This window comes from Trachymyrmex septentrionalis, unplaced genomic scaffold, assembly GCF_001594115.1.
Source record: "Trachymyrmex septentrionalis isolate Tsep2-gDNA-1 unplaced genomic scaffold, Tsep1.0 scaffold52, whole genome shotgun sequence".
Classification (NCBI taxonomy): Eukaryota; Metazoa; Arthropoda; class Insecta; order Hymenoptera; family Formicidae; genus Trachymyrmex; species Trachymyrmex septentrionalis.
This window is the reverse complement of record NW_017305694.1, coordinates 1,601,012-1,605,800: the sequence shown is the minus strand read 5'-3', so window position 1 is coordinate 1,605,800 and position 4,789 is coordinate 1,601,012. Positions and strand designations below refer to the sequence as shown.

General features: G+C 27.7%; 2 protein-coding genes across 2 annotated transcripts in view; both read right to left on the bottom strand.

Moving 5' to 3' along the window:
* LOC108751856 overlaps positions 1–1,533 on the bottom strand; it is a 14,630-nt gene extending 13,097 nt beyond the window's left edge. The window contains exon 1 of the mRNA XM_018492323.1: positions 1,523–1,533. The gene's annotated coding sequence lies outside the window, so the exon portion shown is untranslated. The remainder of the gene's footprint in view (positions 1–1,522) is intronic.
* LOC108751855 (ubiquitin-conjugating enzyme E2 H) overlaps positions 1–4,789 on the bottom strand; it is a 53,533-nt gene that overhangs the window by 11,595 nt on the left and 37,149 nt on the right. The gene's annotated exons all lie outside the window — the stretch shown is intronic.

Here is a 4,789-nt window from a genome sequence, read left to right as displayed (position 1 = left end):
GAACTCTATAAAGACAATTATTATTACTAACTTATTAAATTCATAATGTCAAATTAAACTTAATTTAAATCATTTTTAATCATTTCTATAGATTGCTTCTACTCAATATGTTATTAATTTATTAAAACAAAGGAATTAAACAATTAAACTCTAAGAAAATGTATTAAATTTTAATTAAAATTCATTTATTACTTATTAAGTGCATACATTAATATGAATGTTGTTTATTTTAAAATAAAAATAATAGAAATAAATTGATTTATTTTGACATACATGAAAGTTAAAATAACACAAAATGTTATTTAACTTAAGAAATTGGATTATTGTTACTCCTTTAATAATTAACAGCTCAATAAAAACGGAGCTTTTCTATAACCATAGTTATTCTATCAATTATAGCCATAAATACCAAACACTTTTCTCTTAGTATAAATAATAAGTAAATTTAAATAATATCATTGTGATTAAAACAAGTCAAATATTGAATTACGGATAGAAATTCATACGAGAAATTGATTGATATTAGAAATTAATACTAAAAATTGAATAGTGGAAATTAATAGATAGAGTAGAAATTGAATAGTGCAATTTAATGACAGAAATGGCTTTTCAATCATTCAGATATACAGTAGATATAATCAGCGTCATGAATTTTCCTTACAACCGTCACGATGAAAATTCATGTAATGACGTGAGCTCGCGATCAATATCCATATTCGATTACTGTGATTTTCGTATCGAATGTCAATTATTTTCGTTAATAAAACGTGGACAGTAGTGGCTTTCTATAGCGCGATAGTACATCCGCCTGGAATGACTGCTCCGCGAAGAGTTCGCGACGTAGAACAGCGCGGTCGAGAACTATTAATGGAATCGGGAAAACTACCGTTGTAGAGCCAACGTTCATATGCTCGTTCTTTATCAAGCCACGAACGAGACTGCATAATTTCAACGTTAAAATGAGATCCACTCGCGCTTCAATAATGACAGATAACGTGCAGAAAGCGACATGTCCTGAAGTGCAACTCTGTGTGTCTGTGTGTTTATCAATAATGAGGGCGAGTATACTGTAACATTCGAATAGTAACGATGTATTGATCGAGCGAGAATAGCTAAAAAATACGCCATTAGTTTATCTCAATCATGCTTGTTTCCATCAATACAATATTTACTGTTATGTAGATATATCAAAGGAACAATGTGAAGACCGGACTGACCGGGGCTCGTTGGCATAAGAAGCAAATAGGCATTGCGTTCTGTTTATGTATTAACAATATGATAAAGGAAACAATGGAAAAGTTACCGCAAAATATTTCTTTTACAACATAGATACTAACTTCTCCCTATAAGTTTCGTTTAAATCAAACAAGTATTACAAGAGAAAAAGAAAAAAGTCTGATTCAAGAGTGGATCACAAGTAAATTTTTTAGCATTTCATAATTTCGTATTAATGTCCCTCGATTTGTGAAAACAAATCTAAGCGATGTATTATTAGTTAAAAGAAAAGTGTTTGTTAGTATACAATACGTTATTTGAGTAACGATGGTAATTTGTTATAATAAAATGATTAAAATCGGACGTGTGCAGGAATGGGGGTGTGTTGGCTCATATCGTGAGAAAAGGTTAAGTTAATTCGCTGTATCGCACGTGTGAACATTTAATTATAATTTAACTCTGACAAAACACTTTGTATTTAATATTTCTATATTAAAATGAGGAAGCATTAAAATAATTTATACTTATTTTTCTGTGACAACATTTTGCTATTTGATTATTACAAAATAACATTAAAAGATATAATTCTTACTAAAAAATACATATCTACTATCTAATTTTTATTTCTATTACTTTTCTATTATGTTTTTATTATAGAGTTTATAGTTTAATATAGAGTTTATCATAGAAACAATTTATACTGTGATATGTATCAATTTACCCCACATTTCGAGGCAAGTTAACTACAATGCAGCATTTCATTTATTGCAAAGAAACTATACAGTGTATAGAACCATTACTGGTATAAAAATGTAGGGAAAAATTCTCTCTATTATATTTTAATTATAGAGGAAAGGCTCCTATAATGAGAGACCGAGTTTATTTTGGATAAATGCTAAAAATCTATGGACAGAATTTTAAAAAATAATAAGTCATTTTGAAAGAAATTTAATAAGCTTTAATATAATGTTATGTGAAATTTAATTCAAATTTTATTTTTTTTTTATAAATTAAAGAAATGTAAAAAGTGAGCAAATCGCAAAGTCAAAAAATTGTACTCTTAATATGAGATGCTTCGAGAAATCGATAATAAAACGTAAAGTACGTCAATATTGCAATTAAAAAATTTTATTTAATGTTTCTAAAATAACAAACACAGCCAGTGCGCGCGCAAAATGAGTAAATGATGCATTGTACCTATAAGACTCGTCTTCAGGTAGTTGGAACCAAGCATCGCAGAAATAGATACTCCGTGTTCATTCCGATTGTTTGTTTTATTATTATACAATAACATTTATACTTCAGCAACGATTTTTACTATGACATAGGAGCATAGGTTATTTCATATTAGAAATACCCTCATATTACGTATTTTATATTAGGATTTCCACGCCTTATATCAGTTTTACGATCATCAAATCTAACATCTCTAATTAAGCAATTTAACATATCCCGTATTTTTCTATTACTAAATAATTTTTCTATACGATCTTACTTTATATCACTATATAAAGAATTTATTTATTTATTAAATAATAAACGAGATTTAAAGGTTCATCTCAACGAAACTTGAAGACATCCAAATTCTAAAATCTTTTTTTTGCAACGACTACTACAGGCATGATCTAATAATAAGTAATTTCCACTAAATAATTTTCAATCCAAGAGCAATAAATTCATGGTGGAATCTATAGATAACGTTTATTAGTTTAGCAGAAACGCCGCTATCTAATATTAGGCACCTATCTCATAATAGAAGGCTTTCCTCTAATAATTAATTGTTTAAAAAATCTAATGCCGAAATTGTGAAAATTATGCTCTAACGCAATCCCTTGAATAATATTTTTAATCTTTAAATAACATTTTTATAACTTTCATCTGTGTCAAAATGTAAATCAATTCATTTCTGTAATTAGTTTCAAAGTAAACGTCCATACTATAATGCTTGATAAATAATAAATTAAAAAATTTAAGTAAAAAATATTTCGAATTCAACTGTTCAAGTTCATTGTTTTAGTCAAATTAACGAAATGTTGGACAGAAGCAGTGGCGACCTAGAAAAATGATTAAAAATAACTCAAATGGGTATAATCTAACCTTATATAAATTTAATAATGTAGATTAACTTTAATCTCGATTCAACTTACTTTTCATCCTTTCTAAGAATTAAAAAAAGATGAACAGAATAAGTTAAACCGAGATTAAAGTCGATCTACACTGGTAGAAACGGACATTAAATTAACTAATATAATCGATTGGAAGATATTCAATTGGTATAGCATGCTGCATAGAATTGTATGAATTAAGTTACACTGTCAGATATCAAAGAAGCTTAATATAATTCTTTGAGTTATATAATATTTTATTATTTTTAATTTCCATATCGAAATGTAAATGAATCCATTTCTGTGGTTAGTTTCAAGTAAACAACATCCATATTAACGTATACTCTGACACTCTTTACGGATTTTAATCAGCTCCTTCACTATGATGAATCTACATCAACAATAAATTATGCGTATTCGAGCGGTTCATTGAATGGATCTAGTATATACCTACTATATTTTAATGTATAAAAGGACTCCGCACTAATTATATGGAAAAATGAATCCCGATGAAATCAGTTAGTTTTCACATATAATTAAATATATTATATAATAGAAAAGGAGCTAAGAACAACAGCAGGTTATTATGAATTAAGCGAGTTGCTATCATTTAATAATTCTTAAAATTTCATAAAACAATAGACGTTTCGACCATTAACTAGATCATTTTCAATGTTAAATAAATAAATTCTAATGACAAATTAAAATTATTTCTGGAAAATGTTTAACGATAAAGACACATATTTAAATTATACTGAAATTAAGAGACACGTCTTTTTCGTTAAACGTTTTTTAGAAATAATTTGTCATTGGAACTTATTGTATAAATGATAGCAACCAATAACCCGCTGTTGCTCTTAGCCCTTTTTCTATTATATATTTGATTCTATTTAATTAAGCATCTTTACCACGAATTTTATTTCACGTATAATGTAGCTTAAATAATATCCAACGAATAAAAGATATCAGACACAATATATACATACATAATAAAACACAATGCATTATATCTCAGTATTTTATTATGTATGTATGTATTTAATTTCGCATTAACAATTTTTTATACTTAACGTTTGGAAGAATCGACTCTTATTTGCCCTCTTTTATCGTTGTATTGTTCTTAAGTTAAATTATTCAATGCCATTATTTTAAATAAATTAACAACATGTTGAGTAGGAATGATAATAATTTATAGAAATGATTAAAAATAAAACTCAAATTGGATGTAATCTGACATTATGAATTTAACAATGTATAACATGATTCTGAACAATGCTCTCAAATTTTTTTCGGATCATCGTCAGGCAGAACGTTCAAAGATTTATCACACAACGTCATAACGGACTGAAAGAACGCATTTAAAGAACGTATTTAAAGAGAAAACATTTTGAGCAACGTTCGCCAAGGATGAAAAACTTTTTCTCTCGAATTTTTCCATCTCTGACGTCGACACTTCAAGACGCCGCGCT